Genomic DNA, 21,594 nt, shown 5'->3' with positions numbered 1-21,594 from the left:
TCTTTTGGGGGGAGGGGGGTGGAGGTGGGAGAGAAGGAGTGGATGGTGAGAGACTAGACTCTGGAGAACCCAAACCCTTGGGGTGCTTGTATGCACAGTGTCCAAACACAGAAACCTTGACCCCATGACTGAAAGAGTAACAGCAAACTTCTGCTCTCTGGGGACAGACGTGCTCCTGAACGAGCCTCAGGACCTGATTGACCCTTGAGCTGGGTTTTGAAGGTCAGGTAGGAGTTAGCCAGGGAGCTGAGGCCAGGGTGGGGGGTAGTGCCATAGGCATAGAGAACAGAGGGGCAGCCCTGGGTGTGTGTGAAGATGCTACTCTAGCAAGAGGCTGAAGCAGGCCTTAAAAGTTCTTGAATCTTGGGAGTTATGCTCCATCCTGACGGTGACAGGGAGCTACTGAAGGGTTCTTAGCAGGAGGAAGGGGACCATCATCAGATGTGCAGTGGCACCGACCACCTCAGGGTCGGAGAAAGATTTGACGCCCAGAGTCAGGGCATCCAAAGAAGAGGTTACTGTGGGATCCAGAGCATTTGAAGGCCCCTAAACCAAGACAACAGCCATAGAGAGGAGAGGACACCCTCTGGTCATGTTTAGAAGATAGAACGACTAGGACAATGTGGCTTGAATGTGCACAATAAATGGGAGGGAGGAGTGGAACAGACGCCCAGGTTCCTGGATGCGCCACCTGGTGAATGACCGCGTCGCGTGGACAGCAGCCGGAAGGAGGGGCGGCCTGTGGAGGAGCTCAGGCCCTCCCACCGGAGATGCCTTTGTGCAGTGGACAGATGATCTGGGGAGGAGAGGGAGAGAGATCTGGAGTCAGCAGCAGGTAAATGACCCTGCGGCAGGCCGGGAGGGTGGGGTGGAAGGGGGGGTCCCCGGCAGGCGGACCCCAGCCACGCAGGGTGTGTGGGAGGCAGCTGTCTACTTTCATGACTTTGGATTCTGTTGAACCCCAGACTGGCTAAATTCTGCCTACAGCCATGAAATTAGGAATGGTGCCTGGGGTCAAAAGCAGTTCTCCACTGAATCGTTTGTTTTACGTAATTATTGGTGCCTGCTTTCATTAGGAGCTGTTGGTAAAAGACTTAAAACTGCATTTACTGAGGCTGCTTGAATGAAAAAAGGAAATTACAAATACAGAAGCAAGTTAGAGGAGTCCCCCATTCCCCACGCCCTGTGCCATGATGGGCCTTTGCAGGAAGTGAAGAAAGGTCTGGGGTGAGCGCACCTAAGGCCTGAGGAAAGGCCCAGAAGGGGTGGCACTGCAGCTCCTCAGCTGGCCCCAGCGGGTCCTTTCTTCCTGTGCCACACAGAAGAGGTGGCAGGGAGGGGGCGGTGTTGTAATTTGCACCCAGGACAGGAAGCGCCGGAAAGGGAAGTCTGCAATGCCAGCAGGAGCCGTTTGTTCACTTTGGCTCTGGCCAGGGGTGCGGTGGGCAGGCTCACGAGGCAGCCTGCCGGGGGAGGACAACCGTCTCCAGCTGCACCTGCGGGGTGGGCCTCACCACCCCCCGGGCCCCCTGAGCCCTCAGCCCTTATCTATGCACCCCAGGGAGCAGGTGCAGCTACGAAAGCATGCCTGGGTGTGAGCCTACGTCCACTGCTTGGGGCCAAGCACCTTGGGTTTTCCCACAGTCTCACTTTCACTCCTAACCTATTTTCTTTCCTCAGGGATTTAAAGGAGGAACCAACTCTGCTGACACCCAGATCTTACACTTCCGCCTCCAGAGCTGGGGGACAATTTCTTGATTAAGCCGCCCAGTTAGTGGTCTTTGCAACGGCAGCCCCAGCAGCCTAATACACCTCTGTCCGGATGCCCGCATGGATGGGCCACACCATGTGCGCCTTTCATGCCTTTAAAGAGCTGACCTCTGTCGAGAAGGAAGAGGGGGACACCGCGGGTCCCAGAACAGTTTTTCTTCTCATGTATCTGTCCGGCTGACTTAACATTCCAGCTTCTCAGCAAGGCACGCTCATTCCTACTCCCCAGCCTGTCCCTGACTCTGAGTTTGTTCATTCACTTATTCATTTGCTGGTCCACTGTCCGTTTATTTGGGCATTCCGTTCATTTTGCTTGTCCGCAGTCGGTGAGCCAGCCACTGTTCTAGATGCTGGGCACGCTGTGGGGCAGGAGGCAGACAGAAGGCTGGTCCTCGGGGCACTTTCGTGGCAGTGGGAGGCCGGGGCATGAGCAGCGTCAGCCAAGTGCTGGATGTTGCAATGACAGGAGCAAGGTGTCCGGGAGCAGCTCGCTGGGGGTCTTGATGTCCCAGCCAACCCTGACCCTGACCCCCCCTGCTTCCATGTGAGCATAAAGATGGCTCCGGTGTATATGAACAGCCTTCTCATGCTGCCAAGTGTTCTGCTGGTCATGAAAAGTTGTGTATCTTGAGTGCAGATGGGGACCTTAGTGTGTGCCTGCTCCCTCTGCGAGCCCCGTTTTTGGGAGAGGACCGAGGGACTCTTTGCCCCAGTGGCATGGATGTGTGACACCCACCGGGGCTGGATGTTCTAGATAAAGACCACAAGGTGACGACACCAGAGGGTCGTCAGAGACTCAGGGCATCTCTGCAGGAGGTTGGGAGTCACAAGTGTCATGCAGGGCAGGGAAACTCAAAGCACGCCTCCTGGGATCACCAGTGCCACCTGGGACCTTTAGAGAGATGCAAATTCAGGCTCCACCCCAGACTACTGAATCTGGAACTCAGGGGTGGGGCCCCCCGGGAGTTGCTGATGCGCCTGGAAGTTGAGAAACACTGGGCCTGGGGACGAACATGGCTCTGGGGACAAACGGGGTCCAGTTTGAGAATTGGCCTTCTGCTTACTGAGGTTTTGTTCTCTTATATTTAATAAGGGCATTTTAAAAAAGCACCTAACTTCTCCCACTGACTTCTAAAGTTGTGAATAGTATATTAGATAATGCGTGTGCGTGTGGGATCCAGTACAAAGACAGGAAACACTAGCTAGTTATTCTTTTATTATAATTATTATTCTATCTGCTTACGGAGAGCAGGCCTTCCTACCCAAAGCTTTGGAGCATCAGGAACTGGTTAGAAACCATCAGTGTGACCCCAGCCCTCTCTCACACTGGCTGCCTGACTGGTTCAGTGCTCTCTGCCACCCAGCAGAACCGGGGAGGCTCCCTCACTCAAGGCCCTGGAGGCCTGAGGGCTTATAAGCCAAGAGTTGTCAGGAATGTGGGCCCCAACTTGCTCCAGGAAGTCTGGCCTAAGATAAGGCAACACCATTATTACCCCACCAGACAGTGCAAACTCAGGGCCTCTGCAGGATCCAAACAAGGAAGCCTGCTGCCTTTTTGGGGAGGAGAAGTTCTAAGGAGAAGGAACTAGGTGATCAATAGGTATGGGTATGAACTAGGGGGCGGGGATGGCCACAGAGGTTTCCTAGGAGCCCAGGCAGTCCAGAGCTCCAGTACCAGGGAGGGCGGGAGTATGGTCTTAGAGTTCCTGTTGTCTCACCGACTTCTTGATTAGGTCATCCCTTTGGGCACCTTGATTTGTGACCCAGAGAGTAGGAGGTTGTTCAAAGCTGTAATACAGCTCCGTGCTCGAACCAGCTTTACCACTCCTGGGGAACAGTCGCTCCGAGCAGTTCAGAAAGGCCAAGGGAGACGTGCACACTCAGCGAGCTCAGGCCCAGAACGTGCGTTTCCTGCCCGGCCCCGCTCCTCCACCAGGAAGCTTTACTGGGTGATGCTGGACGTGGGGGTGGGGGCATGACCTTAGCACTCCCAGGCCTGCTCACGTGGCACAACAGAGCCAAAGACAGGCCGAGGTGGGGCCCACACACCTCGTTGGAGGACTGAGGCTTTTCCCTAGCTCCTTCCCAAGATTCCTGGGCGGTAATCCAGGTGTTGGACCAGCATGTCAGGGTCATGAAGAGGCTGGGATACAGTGGCCTCCCCTGAGGTCAAAGGGCCTTGGCCCTGTCTGCACGGGTGACACCTTCCTGGTCTGCTCTCGACCTCGGCCTCCCTCTGCAGTGGGCTCTGATCCCTCTCCCAACTGTGACCCACCACGACCCCTGCCGAGATAAGCAGTGATATTCCCCCGTTGGCTCTCCTGGTTTCCCCTCTGGGGCTCACCAAACGGGGTGAGAACACTAACACCCCAGCAAAAGATACGCCTTGCCACTGACAAATCAGAGAGAGGAAATAAAATGTTATATGTTCCTGTCAAGCTTACATTCAGATACATATTTTCCTCCGCTCATCCTTGTTTTTATTATTTATATGTCTCTTGTATTATCTGGATTCTTAAAAACGATCTAAAATTGTTTATGAAAAAGACATTTTTAGTGGTAATTTACTTCTTATCTCAAAGGGGGATGAAATGTGGGGAAGAAAATTAACCCCCAAGTCAGGGCACAGTCATGGCTAAGACACACGGAAAGGGATGGGGGTGGGGGGTGGTCTGTGCTGAGTTGACCATTGTGCCCACGCAGGTTCTTGACCCTCCGCCTTCCCATCCCTGCCCCCTCTTCCCCTGTTCCCTCCCCGAGAGAGGGGGCAGACGCCACTTGGGGAGGGACATTTCTCTCCCTCTGCTCCTCAAAGGTAAGGGAAGAGCTAAGGGAAGCAGGTGGAAGGATCCGCCGGGCGATGTATGCGAAGGGTTCACACTGGTGCTTGGCCACCTGAGGGCCCGGGTCAGCACTTACTATTACTAGTGTTTCATGTTGAGCAGGGTGGGAAGGGGTAGGTTAGTAGATGCACTTTTCAGAGAAAAGGGACAGGGACGATAGGATAGGATGGGGAAGTGTGAGGGAGGGGAGTTGTTCCAGGACTTTGGGAATCTACCCCCCGAGACAGAGGAATTCCTTAAGGCTTGTTGACCCGAACACCTGGGTCCCAGCAGAACTGCTGAGTCTGCCAATTATGTGGACTCTGATCATTTTGAATCTGTGATCATGTATCTACAGCAGGCTGGAGTATCTGAGTCTTTTACCTAGCAGAAGGGTGAGCCGAACTCAGACAGGTCGAGTGCAGGGGACATTTCTGAATTTCATAACGGAATAAACTACCTCCAAGCCCTGCAACAGGGTTGCTGGGAAGATGGTTGCAAATTGTCTTACCTTCCAGTTGAGTAGAACCTCAGAGCAATTTTTAAAAACGTATTCATAAAAAAAAGCCTTATGAAACTACGAATGTACATGTAACAAGCAACCATATTTAATGGGAAAAAAATCACATCCTTGAAAATCTGAGTATGGTCCCCCGTTATGTTGGGGTGTCACCATGGTGAAGCCCGGGGTCCTGGACTCTCTCCTCCTCATAGCACCGCCCCCCATGACTGGAGGACAGCAACTGAGCAGAGCCCCCCAGTCCTGGGGAAAGATCCAGCCGCAGCTGGGCAGCAAAGACTACTGAAACAAAAAAAGATTACTCCAAGGGGTTTTACAGCATCTGTTGGACCAAATGTTTTCTGACGTTTGTACTCATTCTCTCGGGATCTTGCTCCAAGGACTCTAATGACCTCATTCCCCGCTGACTTTGCCCTCCAGCCAGACCACAGGCAAGCACGGGCAGTCTCCGGATGCAGGGGTTGAGGAGTGCGGACAGGCTGCCTCCTGCCCTCAGGGTGTGTGGACGGTTGGGAGTCATGGTGCCTGGGAGTGAGGACTGCGGGAGCCCTCAGCCTCTTACCCCTTCCCTCCATCCTCCGTCGTGAGGCCGTGATTGCGCACCAATGCTGGGAATGCTGGAGACAGCGGTTCTTCTTCTTTTCTGTTCTATAGCTTTATCGGGTTTAAGTGACATACGATACACGGCCCACATTGGAAGTGTGCACTTTGAGAAGTTTTGACATATGCGTACACCCGTGAAACCACTACCAGGACATACATATCCACCCACCCTCCCTCCCCTCCGCACCCCTGTTCCCCTCCCAGACAACCACGGATCTACTTTTTGCCGCTATCCATTCTTCTCATTTTATAGAATTTTATATAAACAGGGGCACCTGGGTGACTCAGTCATTAAGCGTCTGCCTTCGGCTCAGGTCATGATCCCGGGGTCCTGGGATCGAGCCCCGCATGGGGCTCCCTGCTCCACGGGAAGCCTGCTTCTCCCTCTCCCACTCCCCCTGCTTGTGTTCCCTCTCTCACTGTCTCTCTCTGTCAAATAAATAAATAAAATCTTTAAAAAAAAAAAAAAAGAATTTTATATAAACAGAAGGGTACATTATGTCCTTCTTCGGTCCAGACTCTTTCACTCTGCATCATTATTTTTTGAGATTCATCCATGGTCATGTGTATCACCCATTCATTTCTTTTTAATTCTGTAATTTGTTTATCCATTCAAGTGTGGATGGGCATTTGTGTACAAGAGTTTGTGTGGACAGATGCCTTCATTTCTTCTGGGTAAATAGCTAGGCGTGGAATAACTGGATGGTATGATAAGTGCATATTTATTTAAGAACTTACCTCACTGTTTTCCAAAGTGCTGTGCCATTTTATGTTTCCACCAGCAGCACGTGAGAATTCCTGTTGCTCTGCATTCTTGCCGACATTTGCTGCTGAGGGCCTTTAATTTTACACCTTCTAACAGACATTCAGTACTATCTTGTGGTTTTGATTTGCATTTCCCTAACTAATCATTTTGAGCCTCTTTTCATGTGCTTATTTGCCATCTGTATACGTTCTTTGGTGGCTTGTCTCTTTGAATCTTTGTCTATTTTTAAAATTGGGTTGTTTTTTATTGTTGAGTTTTGAGAGTTTTAAAAAAATATAACTAAACATGAGTCCTTTATTGGGTATACGCACCACAGTCTGACTCGCCTTTCTGTTCTCTCTTTTTTTTAATTTATTTTAAATTTTTTAAAAAGATTTTATTTATTTGGCAGAGAGAGAGACAGCGAGAGCAGGAACACAAGCAGGGGGAGTGGGAGAGGGAGAAGCAGGCTTCCCGCTGAGCAGGGAGCCCAATGTGGGGCTCAATCCCAGGACCCTGGGATCACGACCTGAGCCGAAGGCAGACGCTTAACGACTGAGCCACCCAGGCGCCCCAGCCTTTCTGTTCTCTTAACAGGGTCTTATGAAGAACATAAGACTTCTTTCTAAGAAGTCTAATTTATCAGTATTTACTTTTATGGATCGCGCGTAGGTGTCACGTCTAAGGAATCTTTCTTCACAGAAGGTCACAAAGGTTTTCTCTTACGAGTTCTTCCAGATATTTACAGATTTGGTTTTACATTTAGGTTTATGATCCGTTTCGAGTTCATTTTTATATATGCTGAAAGGCATGAATCCAAGTTTATTTATTTGCATATGTATATCCAACTGTTGCAGCCCCATTTGTTGAAAAGACTATTTTTTTCTTCACTGAATCACCTTTGCACCTTTGTAGAAAATCAGTTATACATTTGTTTCCTAGGACTGCCTAATAACATACCACAAACCTGGGGGCTTAAAACCACAGACGTGTATTCTCTCACAGTTCTGGAGGCTCCGGAGTCTGAAATCAAGGTGTTGGCAGGAAGCACTCTCTCCAGAGCCTGTGGTAGGGAATTCTCTCTTACCTCTTCCAGCTTCTGGTGGTTCCAGACATTCCTTGGTTTGTGGCAGCATAACCCCAATCTCTGCCTCTGTCTTTATCTGGCCTCCTCCCCAAGTATATCTCAGGATCTTCCCTGCTTCTTTAAGGATACCTGTCACTGGATTTAGGGCCAATCCTAAATCCAGGATGTTCTCATCTTACGATCCTTAACTTAATTACACCTGCAGAGACCCTTTTTCCAAATAAGATCACATTCGTAGGTTCCAGGTGGACATTTGCTCTGGGGGAAGGGAGGAACACAAGTCAGCCCACTACATGCATCTATGTGTGGGGCTATTTGGCTACTACCGTTTTATGATAAGTTGTGAAGTCAAGTAGTGTTAGTCTTCCAACTTCGTTCTTTTTCAAAGTTGTTTTGGTTATTCTAGTTCCTTTGTATTTCCACATGAATTTTATTTATTTATTTATTTTTTTGAGAGAGAGAGAGAAAGAAGGAGGGAGGGCAGAGGGAGAGGGACAGAGAGAATCTTAAGCAGGCTCCATGCCCAGCTCGGAGCCTGATGCAGGGCTCGATCTCACGACCCTGAGATCACGACCTGAGCAGAAATCGAGAGTCAGATGCTCCACCGACTGAGCCACCGAGGTGCCCCTCCACATGAATTTTAGAATCAGCACGTCCATTTCTACCAAAATGACTATTGGGATTTTTTTTTGAGATTGTGTTGAATCTATCTGGGGAGAATTAACATCTTAACAATATGGTGTCTTCCAAACTATAAATGAGGTATGTTTCTCCATTTATTTAGATCTTTAATTTCTCTCATCAGTGTTTTGTAGTTTTCAACATGCATGTCTTTCACATCTATGGTCACGTTTATCCCTTTTTCAGATATTTTGATACTATTGAAAAGGGTATTGTTATTTTAATATCAGTTCTGATTGTTCATAGCTAGCAAATAGAAATGCAATTGATTTGCAGATATTTACCTGTATCTTGCAATCTTACTAAACTCACTTATTAGTTTAATGGCTTTTTTGTAGAGTTAACAATCAGATTTTCTTCATATCATCTGAGAGTAAAGACAGTTTTACTTTTTTCTTTCCAATAGGGATTTCTTTTCCTTGCCTTATGCATTGGCTGGAATCTCCAACACAATAACAATGTTGAGAGTGGATGTTCTGATGTGCACCTGACCTTAGGGAGAAGACATTCTGTTTTTCACCATGAAGTATGATGTTAGTTGTAGGTAAAGTGACCAATCGTCCCAGTTTTCCCGGGACTGAGGGGTTTCATGGGCTGCACACCACTCTCAGTGCTAAAACTAGGATATTCCCAGGCAAACTAGGACAGTTGTCACCCTAATTGAGGGTTCTGGGCCAGTTTCAATGATGATTTTTTCTTCTCATTCTGGGTTGTATTTTTCTGTTTCTTTGCATGCCTGGTAATTTTTTATTGGATGCCAGACATTGTGAATTTGACTTTGTTGGGTGCTAGATATTTTTTTATTCTGATAAATATTCTTGAATGTGTTCTGGGATGTAACAATTTCATCCTTTCATGCCTTTAAGATTTGTTAGATAAGATGAAAGCAGTATTTAGTCTAGGGCTAATTATTTTCACTACTGAAGTAAGATCCTTCTGAGTACTCTACCCATAAATTATGAATGTTTCCAGTCTGACTGGTGGGAACAGGGAGTATTCCTGGCCCTGTGTGAGCTCTGGGTACTCTTCCCTTCATCCATTTGGGTGATTCTTTCCCGAACTGTGAGTAGTTTCCTTACATTTGGGTCAGCGCTCTGCTTAAAACTTGGGAGTTCCCAGGGTTCTTTCTCCATGCAACTCCCTCCTCCTCAGTACCCTCTTGTGTACTGTAGCTGTCTGGGTCTCCCCAGACTTGCAGCTCCTTCTCCTCACTCACAAAATCTGCTGGGCTCTGCCTCAGTTTCCCTTCCCTGCATCATGGCTTAGAAATTCTCTCAAGGCAGTAAACTGAGGAAAATGTAGGGTTTGCTTGCTGTGTTTCCCACCTCTCAGGTGTCCTTGACCTTTGTTGCCCAACGTCTGGTGTCTTGGAAACCATCATTTCCTGCATCCTTCCATCAGGCTAGGAGCTTCCAGAAGGCGGGGACTGTGCTTGCTTCATCAGGCTGGGTGCTCCTGGAGAGCAGGCAAGACCTCTGCCTTCTTCCTTATCCCTCCTTCAAAGCATGTTTTAGCAGATACTTAAGACCATGGCATTTTACTCATGGTTATTCCCTCCAGGTACATGTTTGCTTTCATGTGACACAGATTAAATTACAGTCCCTTGAGATTGCCCCTTCTTCTCTCAATGGTTCCTCTAGGAAGTCTTCCTGGATGGAGTGAGATAGATGACAGGTCTCCTTGCCACACCATCTGCCCATGAGTTTATGAATCCTTTTCCCCTGGTTTGCCACTCTCCCTAGAGTGACTCCTAGAACTACTGTCCCCAGTCTTGGGTTGCCCCAGGAAGGTTTTAATCAATCTTACCAGTTCTGTGGGAATATATGGGGGTTATAGTTGAAATGACATTAAGAAATATTGCTGGCCATACCCCGTTCATGGAGATTCACAGAGCATGTTAAGATTTTAAAGGTGCTGATAAATATTGTAGTAGAGGAAAATGTTTGCTTTGTTTACACATATTTTCTAAATATATTTGATTCCAGTAACTTTTCTTTGATCTCAGAATCTCTCTGGACTATTTATTTTTCTTAGGAACATGCTTAAAGAAACACTAACCCAAATCATCATGAACAAATGAGAGGTTCTCCTCTTCTGTGTCCATCTCTTCCAGAGAACAGATGAATGTTTGTTAAGCAAATGATTCAAAGAAAGAATTTGAAATCACTCTCAACAGCCTGTTCTGACTTTATCCTTACAGAGCAGGCTGGTTTTCCATGGGATTCTCTGGAGTCTCACTCACAGAATGTTCAGTTGCCTCCTCTTACCCTGTGTTCTTTGAACCCGTTAGTCATTTGCTCCTATTTGGAACTGGTTTGGTGTCACATGAGTAAGGCTGGGGGCACAGACTGATAAGAACACAGATGAGAAGGGTAGGACCACACCATTGCACAACTTTAGGGGGCACCCTTCATGCCGAATCTATGTGACGGGCACTCCTTCAGAGTCATGCAATACAGTAGCCCTACAAAAGGGTTTGAAAGCAGACTGTAGGCTTTCTCATTTCTAGATCTCCGAACGTACCATTGTTCTGCGTGGAATGCTATTCTGCACATTCTCTTGTCAAAATTCTACTCCAGTCGTAGCTAAATGCCACTTCAATGAAACCATCCTGGGTTCCTCAGGGGACATTTGTGTCTTCTTCTTCTGTACTCCCATGGTCTTACCAGAGTCTGCCTTTGAACATGATTAGTTGTGTCCAGGCCTTCCTCCTTGACTAGAGTGTGCATTTCATGAAAACGGGGACTGTGTCTTACTCATTTCTGTATCCTTAGCTCTTAACACAGGACCCGGCCTGGCAGAAGCTCACAGATGGTTTAAGGGGCAAGTGAACAAATGAGCTGAGATTCCGTGGAAGCGCCAAAGATCAAACATCCTCAGCCCTTCTGGGAAAGTCTTTGGTGTAGCCTACACGAGTTCTTCAGGGGCTCAGGGCTGACTGAGAAGGGAAAAGGGAGTCTGAGACATTAAGGTACGTGTATTGGTTCCGGACAAAGCCAGGGATGTGGTGAGACTCAGCTCAACGTCCAGCCAGCTGTGTTGATGTTGTCAATTTGCTGGACATTAAAACCTGGTAGATTTTGTCCTCAGTGTCCTCGTCTTCCAGCACACATGACTGGAGACATTCATGTGTGCACAGGGACAACTTAGGCAAACACGGGAATTATCACACGTGGTCCCACATCCACAGGGAGATATGCAGATGTGCACTTGGGTGGCTGGCCATAGAGATGCATGAGGCATGCAAGAACCCACATACATACACAGGCTCGGCAGTCTTTGAGAGCCCAGAAACATAGTGAGTGTGATAACAGGTAGTCAAGGATGGGGAAGTGAGAGCCCTGAGCAAACAGATGGGCTGTCTCTTGATAACCAAAGCCAAAGGAATCTTGGAAAGACTGAACACCGAACTCCTCCCCGCCTTCCCTTCCTCTCTCCCAGAGAGTTCTGGGACTTAAGGCAACAAGCCAGCAAGATCCTTCCAGCATTGCCTGTCCTGTAAGGAACCACAGTGTCTGATATGCAGCCGGCGGAACCAGCAAGCATCCAACTCGCTTGGAGCCTTCCTGGCACAGCTCTGCACCGGATGGCAGGGAGGCCTCTGGGAAGGGGGCAACTTCAGCTAATCCCCTCCTCTGGGCCACGCCCCTGCAGTGGTCCAGCTAGATCCAGCCTCCACAACGGTGCTTACACCTTGCCTGTGTCTTCCGGTTGCTGTCCTTACAGTCACAGAGCCTGTGTGTGCGGGTGGGTGGGTGGGTGCACGTGCTCTGTCTGGTCAGGAGCTCCCAACAGCTTCTCTGTCTTGAGCAAAGACCATGCCTCCCTGGGCTCCTCTAGAAGGCACTGCTTTCTCCTCACCTGCACACGCTCCCAGGGCCCCGACTGAGTGTGGTTTCTGAGTTGGGCTATTGCACTCTCAACCCTCCGGATCATTTGGGCAATCCTGGCTGCAGAGGGCTTTTAACATGGGGCCCTGGTGAGCCTCCAGACTTCAAGTTTCAATCTCTGGCAGGCTCAGAGACCACAAGCCAGGGAAGCAATCCTCGGCACAATCCCAGCTGCAGCACCCCAAGGGCAGAGTCCTCTCGGGTTTCTTGGCATATCTGACTCGCTAGGGAGTTGTTGAGAACCTGAGGTTTCCTCCATAATTTACATCCATGCTCCTCCTGTGACAGGATCACATGGCCCCGGACAAAGTCAGCAAACACGATCCCGGGGAACCTGATCTCCTGGGTCCAGTAACAACAACAAAGGGAACAATGCCGAGGATTGCTCTGAGCTCCAGCCAGCACCTGGGAGGTCTGGACCCCGCTGGAGGCCAGTGACCTGATAGGGCCACTCAAACTCAGCAATGGCCTTACTTGCTGGGAGGTAGAGGGTAATTGAGAAAAAGGCAACCAGCTGCTCTGGGAGGCTCAGGGAGAAGATGGAGGCTCAGTTTTGCCCAACCCCACTAGCCTGTGGGGCTACGGAATGAGCCGTACTGTGGCATGGCTGCTCCATTCCCCACCCCATCTCTGTCCTTGTCTAAAGTGAGTGTCTGCTGGGTCTTCTTGTTCCCTGTCCTCCCACCTGTGCTCCAGGCCCATCCCCTCCCCTGGTTCCATGCCCGGGTTCTCCTGCGTCCTCAGCCCTCTCTCTCCACTGGTTCCATTCCCTCAACATGTAAACACAGAACTTTGGAATCTCCCAATAAAGCCCCCCTTGCCCCTCCAGTCACCACCCTACTACTCTCCTTCCCTCCTTGGATAAGCCACTGGAGACAGACTGAGGGCCTTCCTCACTGCCCACTGCACACAGCCCACTGGCCTCCACCTGCTCCACTGAAGCCCCCCCCCCCATGACTAATATACCCACAAACACTCCTGGGCACCTGAATATTCCACAGACAAGCTCTGCACTTGCTATTTCTTCATCAAAAGTTTTTAAAATACCTTCTCTGTGCCAGGAATGGAGGTATAATGTGAAGACAATTAGGGCCAAGGAGCTTATGATTTGACAGGAAGCAGAAATATGAACCAAGCATAACAGATCTGATTGCTGAGGGATACAATTGAAATATGCCCAGAAACTTATGGGAACCCAAGAGAAGTGCAGGGAACCAGGAAGGGAGGAGCTACTGGTCAGAGGAAACTTCCTGGGGGAATTGGATTAGAACTGAGTTTTGAAGGATGTGTAAGAAGTGGATAGAAGAAATTGGGATTTAGGCTATAGGAGTCTCTCATTTTTTTTTTTTTAAAGGGGGAGGGGGCAGAGGGAGAGGGAGAGAGAGAATCTCAAGCAGGCTCCATGCTCAGCACAGAGCCCGACGTGGGGCCCAATCTCATGACTCTGAGATCGTGACCTGAGCTGAAATCAAGAGTTGGATGCTTAACCCACTGAGCCACCCAGGTGCCCCTAAGTCTTTCGGTTTTAAAAGTGACAGGATGAATTTAAGCAAACCAGGGACAACTGGGTAAAGCTGGCCTCAGAACTCACAAAGCATTCAGACTTGCTGCTCTCCTCACATCATCTCTATTGTTTCTTCCTCTGTGTTGAACTCATTCTCTCCTAATCAGTTAAGCTTCCTTCATGTTTCAGGGGACAGGAGGACCATGGCCACAGGAAATCCTAGGCTTATATCACCTCATTTGGTTGGCCCCAAAAGAAAAAAGAACCCTCCCAGCACCTATATATATATATAAAAAAAAAATCCCAGAGGAGGGCTCTGAATGGCTCAGCTTGGGTCTCGTGCCCATCCTGGGTCAATCATGGAGGGACAGGATACCCTGCTTGACCAGGCGTGGCTCTCCTCCCCACCCCTGGGGCCAGCGGGCAGGATGTGATTGGCAGCTCCATCAGGACCCCATGGAATGAGAAAGGAGAGGTAATCCAAAGGAGAGGGTACTGAGAACACAAACAACAGATTTCGTAACAGAGCACTTTCTAGCCAGAGAGAATCACACGTACAAGACTATACAACAGCCATGGAATGTGTCTCAGAATAACTAGGAGTTTTATATAGCTGTATCTAAGGATGAACTTAGGGGAGTGACAAGAAATAAGCCTAGAGGAGAAGAAAGAACTTGGAGGGCCATATGTGCTAAACAACAGAGCTTGAATATTATCCTAAAAGCGATGGAGAATCTTTGGAAAATGTTATGTCAGATATTTACACAATCAGATTCTTGTATTTGAGAAGAAAAACCCTTTTGCCCATAGACCTACTCTTTCCCTTTCTTCCGATTTCAGTTAATGGCATCCCCGTTCCACTAGTTCCATGAGCTAGACATCTGAGGGCAACTTGGGGTCATCTCCCTCAGCCAAGTCCTTCCCGGAGCCTCTCCCCGTTAGCCAGTCCTTTCCGTTCTGTGACACTGCCTTCATTCAGGCCTGGGTCTGTTCTTGCCAGGACTGCTGTGGTGGGTCCTGCTGATGTGGACCCAGGAGGGAGGTTTCCGTGGCACAGCCCAGGCTGGGTTAGACCTGGTTCTCTCTGCTTCCATGGTGCTCACGGCTCTCACAACGTTCATGCCGTGGCACTCTGTGCCACCTGGCTCTGACCACAAGCCTTCTACGTACGCACTGTGGGGCCTCCGGAGCACGAGCCCTGTTTTTCAGCTCTTACCCCAGCAGCACAGAGAGTGTCCGATACACTGAAACGCTGGGTCAATGTCTGTTGATTAATGAAAAGACAAATGAATTAATGAGCCCCACTTCCTGCCACTAAGAGAGGCAAACATAAAGTCACCGAGAGCTGAAAAAAGACAAAGTTTGAAGGCCTTGGTGAAGCTCTCTGAAACAAGGGTGTTTGCCTCGTCAATTTGCAATGGTCACGTGCTTTCTCTCTACCCTTCTAGGCTTCTTTCCAGTTTCCCTCTCTCTATCCAGGTCTCTACCTTGTCTAGCCCTGCATGATACAGAACTGAAATCTGTACTCTGTGTGTGTGTGTGTGTGTGTCTGTATGTGTGGGTATGTGTGAGTATGTGTGTGTGTGCCCACAAAATGCTTTTTACTACCTGTTTTATTTTTTTTTTAATTTTTCTTTCTTTCTTTTTTTTTTTTTAAAGATTTTTATTTAATTTTTAAAATTTTTCTTAAGTAGGCTCCACACTGGGCATGGAGCCTATTTAAGAAAAATTTAAAAAATAAAAACTTAGTACTCTGAGATCAAGACCTGAGCAGAGATCAAGGGTTCGATGTTCAGCCAACAGAGCCAACCAGGTGCACCACCTATTTTAATTTTTTTAAGTAAATAATTTCCATACTTCGGGACCTTATGATTAGTATCACTTCTTGAAACACATTTCACATCTGATCATGTGAAGAGTCTGAGTTTACCCCTGGGAGCTCTTAACTGAGGGCTGAATTATAAGGAAGGACTGCTCTGTGCACAGCCCAGCTAGGGACCCACGGCCAGCCAACACCAGCGTCAGGGAAGCACACAGAGCGGCCCTTCCTAGCCCTCCCTGAGGCTCTTTGGCTCCTTGGTCCAGAACTCACCTTCTCAGGAAAGGCTTCTCAGACACACTGCCCCACTCCAGACACTCCTCTCTCCGGCCCCATCCTCATGGCCTTGTCTCTTCACTTGTGGATCCGCACGTGCCTGCCCGCTCAGGAAGTCGGTTGGCCTCATGCTTTGGAAAGACTGCCAATCCTTGCTTTACACTTTCTCATCTTTCCTTCCCTCCACCTAGGAGCTTCGTGGGGGTGGTGGAGGAACAGGCGACCTCCTTCATCTGTCCATCTCCCCACCTCTGCACTATCTGGTTCCAGCCTGGGCTCAGCCACCCAACCTAACAGCTCACCGGCGCTTGATGATCAGATTCTCTTTCACTCTCCCCTGAGACTCCTCGGGGAGGTGAGAGGAGGCTGCTGTCTGACCTGTCATTTTAGCTGTCTGGAGCAACTGTACGTCCCTGTTTGGCTTCATTTTGGTCTCTCCCACGTGGTGTGCAAAGTGTGCGTCAGCAAGAGTCAGAGACTCTGACTTAAACCATCAGACCTACCACCAGTTAGCTCTGTGACCTCGGGGACCATTTATGCCCCCTGGTCAGTTTGCTCATCCATTAGATAAGAGGGCATGACCACTCATCCTTTTGTCTTTTGTGACAACCGAGTAAGACAAGTGCCTATAAAGGGAGCGCAAATTGTAGGTTCCCTTCGGTGGTGCGCATTCCCAGTGTGATTTTACCCCTGGTGCTCTTGTCAGTGGAACACTAGATTACAAGTGGCTTCAACCGTGAAGACATGCCTTGTCTCACATGTCAAGAAGCCTGGAGGGAATTCCAAGACTCCGCAGCTTGACAATGTCCAGGCTCTGGCTTAGCTTCTGTATGAGGCTCTTGGCTTTCTTCTTACTAGATGCCGTAGCTGCTCCCGGGCTCAGCCTCTCACGCCAACGGGCCGAAGCCCGAAGGTGTGGGCAACAGGGGGCCTTGTTGATAAGGAGGAGGGAAGAGGCTCCCTTGTCTCTCTCTTTGTTTTTATCAAGGAGGAAGCGTTTTTCCAGAAGCCCCCAGTGGACTATCTCTGATTCTATTGGCCAGCACCGGGTCACACGATGAAGCTGACCAGTCGTATAGACTAAGATTCTAAACCAAACATGGTTCGGCCATGGGGTCGCGAGGAGGGTCCCTCTGACACACAAGAGAAATTGCGGCTTAACCAGCACGGCAGGTGGGGGGCCCGTCCTGCAGCCCCCGCCCTGTCCTCCCCGCCTCATTCCAGGCTCTGCATGTTGAGCCCTGCCTTGCTCTTCCTTTCTGGTTCCTGCTGTTCCCTCCAAAGACATCTTGCCATTTTTGTCTTCCTTTCCTGGGACTCAAAGTCCACTCCCTCCCCTCCTGACCCACCGTACCCTGTACCTTCATGCACCAAGCCCATCGCCGTCATGGTGATAATGACCTGCGCCTCCTGCTAGTTAGAAGCTGAGTCTTTCTCTTTTTGCGCCGACTTTCTCAGATGATCTGGAAAACATTTCAGCATCTTCTAGCCCTAATGGCTGGATGTGTGCTGTGGAATCATAACAGAAAGGCTTTTTTTTTTTCCCAATAACAATCCCCAGCATTTACACGGCCCCGGAGCATTTCGCTCACCCTTGCACAGACCCACGTAATCTATCTTGACCCCGTGGGAGCCCAGGAGACAAACAGGCCGGGCCTGCGTCATAACCACCTGTGTTGGATGAATCCCAGGAGGCTCCAGGAAATCAAGGAGCTTGCCCAAGGCCATGGGGCTCCTAGCAGTTGGGTCTGGAGCGGGGATTCCGGGCTCGGGCCCTGACTGAGGGCCTTTTCCATTGCACTGCAACTCCGAGACAACTCACAACCGGCCTGTTTAGATTCCAGACAAGCAGGAGTTTGCCAAGCTCACGAGTTCCAAACAACAAAGCCCCTGTGTGTGCCAGGAAGAGAGCGTAGGAATCAGGTCTAATGGGAAGCCAGGCACAGGGTGGCAAACAATGGTTTTTATATGTCACAATCGACATCGAACTCCCTTGGTTTTGAAAATTTCGCTCACAGACGTTTCATCTGATGTCTCAGCAGCCCTGTGAGGTGGAGACGGCAAGGCAGATGACCGCGGCACATGGGGAAACTGAGGAAATGTGACCTCACTGGCTACAAAGAAGCTGAGCTGTGACCTCAGCCTGAGATTTCTATTTCCCAGGCCTGGATTCTCCCTGCTCACAGATGAACACTAATCATAAACCCGCCCCTCTGCTCGCAGGTTCAGGGGTTCTGGGCTGGTCAACTTGTCAACTTGTTTCTCAGAACAATGCAGAAAGCAGCTAGGGCCTAGAAAGTGGTTTCAGGAAAATGTGGCCAAGGGAAGAGGGCCTCGGGGAGGGAAGGAAGGGGTTGGCAAGAGGCCCAGAGCAGGCCTGGCGAGCCAGCAACCTTGGCTGAGCCCAGGCCAGCCTCAGGCAGGCAGCCAGGTGGAGTTCCAGAGAGCGTGTGTGCAGGAGGGGACAGAGGGGCAGGGTGGCGGGGTCCCCAAGGTTCTCTGGTCAGTAGGGAAGCCTTACTCGGAAACTTTTCTTGGGCTTCGCGGCTCCTTCTCTAGAAAGCCTCTGGGGATCAGCCTCTCCCCTGAAGCCCTTCATCAGGGCCACAGCCAATCTCTGTGATGCCATCCGGGTGCGTCAACATGCTGCCCTAAGGGGAACAGAGCCTGTGTCCTTCCCCGCCCTCACCCCTTTTCCAGCCCATTCAGGAAGCACACTCCATCAGCAGCAACAACTGACTGGCTCTAGCCTGCCCTGCCTTCTCCTGGGCTCTGGGCCTGGGGAAGACAGTAGCTCCAAAAACGAATGACTGCAGGCATTGAGGAGGAACCCAGAGACCCACGGGGGAACAATGCAAATGACGTTTTGTCCACAGATCTCCTTGCCATCCCCTGCTCCCAGATTCCATTGAGAGCTGGTCCTTAGCGAAATCTGGTGGCCCACGTACAGACATGTTGGGGGTCCCTCTCTCTATTCCCTGGTCCCACTGTCTTCAGCTGCCCTGGTGGCAGCTGGCTCTGGTGTGTCCGGGACTTACACTCACCTTGGGCACATCCCACCTGAAGCCCACTCTCTGAGTCTTTTTGCTTTTGGCCCCGGGGTTTCTCCAGTGCTAGGAGAGCCTCTCTCACCCACGGCAGGGACCGCCCAGAAGTTTGGGGAAGTTAATGGCCACAGGGGCAGCCCCTAATCAATGGGGGAACAGGAGATGATGCGTGAATGCCCAGCTTCCTGCAGAACTGAGCTCCCACCGCCCACAACGGCAGCGTTGATAATGCCAATATTCACTTTTCCTTGTCCCTTTTTCTTTCTTCTATGCGCTCTCTGATCCCAGACTCATTCTAAGAATCATGTTCCAAATAAACTATCTGCACCCAAAGCCTTATCTCAGGCTTTATTTTAGAGGGAACCCAAATTGGGGTGCCTGGGTAGCCCTGTCGGTTAAGCATCCGACTCTTGATTTCGGCTCAGGTCATGATCTCAGGGTCGTGAGCTCGAGCTCCACCTCGGGCTCTGCTGCTGGGTGTGGAGTCTGCCTGGGATTCTCTCTCCCTCTCCCTCTGCCCGCACCCCACCCCTGCTTGTGCATGCTCTCGCTCTTTCTCAAAAACAAACAAACAAAAAGGAGGGAGCCCAAACTAAGACACCTCTCACTTGGACGAGGTGCATGATTATCTCTGCCCACCTGGGCTGCTGTAGTTCCCAGCAACCTTGTCCCCTCCTAGATGGGTTCGGTGTGCTTTTACTAAGGGCGATAAAGGAGAAGAGGCTGCAGCCTGGTGATCCATTGGCCTTCCTGGACCAGCTTCCCCTGCCACTGTACCCTTCTCTGAGCAATTGTACGGAAGCCCCCTGGAAAAAGCGTAAATCACAGAGGTTAAGAGGCCAGACTCTGAGGCCAGACACCCTGCATCTGAATCCCAGCTCTGCCACCATTCATGGGGTGATTTGGGGCAAGTCACCTAAGCTCTAGGTGTGATTTCATACATCTGCAAAATAGTGATAATATCACCTACCTCGTGGAGTTGTTGTGAAGGTGGTGACGTGCTCAGAGTATTTCCTAGCACACGGGAGTGGTCTGTGTGTTTGCTACTCTTACCTCCTCTTCCATAAGAGTCCCTTGTGCAGTGCCTTGGAAGGAGGAACAGAGCGGGGGCAGAGGCCCCCCAGTGGCCTGGCTCCTTCCTATTCCTCACTTCCTCCTTGGTGGCCCTGGTGGCAGGGCTGACTTGATAAACTTGTGACCTGCACCTGTTTTAATGCTCTGCAGTCGCCATCTTGAAATTCTTAAAATTTTTGGACCACGGGCTCTGCATTTTCCTTTTGCCCTGGGTCCTACAAACTATGCAGCTGGTCCTGTCCGGTGCCTTAAATCGTGGGGAGAAGGCTCTTGAATGATGAGAGCAAAATGAGCCCTGTCCTCTGGCCAAGCTGAGCTCATGCTTTCTTCCCTGCTCCGAGCGTGGCAGAAGATGCAGGCACAGTGGAGCTTTCATCAGAGTCCTTGTGACGGACAATGAATGGCTCATGGCAGGGAAGGCTGTAGGGGCCAGCTGGTCCAACCCTCAGCCAGAGTTGGGTTCTCCCACCCACCCCTGGCACAGGCTCACCCAGCGTCTTTGTGAATTCTTTCAGTGACAAGAAAGGATCCGTTTCATTGTTGAATCTAATTGTAACTGCTGCTCATTCTTGTGGAGTGTTTAAAGTTCTCTGAACCCGTTCACGAGGATTATCTCTCTGGGTTGTCACCAACCCTCTGTGTGACAGGCGTTTTCTAAGGAGTAGAAATTGAGGAAATTGTAACTTCCAGATTAGCAGCCCTTGCTGCCCACACTCAGCCTCCCCCTTCCTACTCTCAGCAGTTGAAATCTCACTTCATCTAGGAAGTCCTTCAGCCTATCAAAAGAGAAAGAAGAACACCTGAATTCTTTGTACTAAATTATTTTTCCCCTGGGCTATAGGTAACAGAACACCTTCTTTTCATGTATGCTTCATTTTGAGTAACAGTCATGAGAAGCAGCCTTTTGATGAACTGAATCTTGTTTTAAATATATTCAACTTCTGTTTAAAGATGGGTAAAGCAGGATCACAGAACCTCCCTCCCCTGTTGCCCACTAGACAAAAACACAACAACCTCAAACAGCCAACGGGTCAATCACACAAGAACACACACTTTAAAACAGTGCCTGTCAAAGAAAGAAATAGAAGCTTCTAGAACCCTGTGGTTTTGTCCCCCTCCTGATTGTGGAACTATGTCCATGGAGAAAATCCTGAGCACGTCACCAATGCCCTCCCATCCGGAGGGCAGCCACTTGAGGGAATGGTAGAGCAAGGAACTGTCTGAGTGTGGAGATCCCCAGGACCTGGGACCTGAGTGGGCAGGAAAGGCTGTCCTTGGCTCGCTGTCTTCCTGGTGAGGTACAGGGTTGACCAGAAGAGCTGGAGCCCCAGGAGAAGCAGCCCCGGTGGAGAAAGCCTCACCACGAGGACCTGCTGTTTGCTAACTGCACACGCCTGTGCTACCAGATGTCTGTGACTGAGTGTGTGGCAGGTGTTCCTTTAAGGACACCCTGCTGCCTCTCACTTGCTCAGGAGACCCAGCGCTTTCTTATTTCCCCAGCTTCTAAAAACAAAGACTTTTCCATTCATTTCCTTCTTGTCTGTAGTGTTCAGATTCTTGTACCCACGACGACCACTCCTCCCGACCCCCACCCAACAATAAATTACCTTTCAAATGGGAAACCCATGGGGCATTCTGCTGGGGCTGGTCTCCCCGTGTTAGAGTCTACTCCGTGTAGAATCTACCCCTGGGATTAGACAGGTCACTACCGTGGGGCTGGTAAGGTAGCCCTCTCGTTAATCCTTTCCTTCCTCTT

Source organism: Halichoerus grypus, chromosome 7, assembly GCF_964656455.1.
Source record: "Halichoerus grypus chromosome 7, mHalGry1.hap1.1, whole genome shotgun sequence".
In the NCBI taxonomy this organism is placed as follows: Eukaryota; Metazoa; Chordata; class Mammalia; order Carnivora; family Phocidae; genus Halichoerus; species Halichoerus grypus.
Note: the sequence above shows the minus strand (reverse complement) of the source record.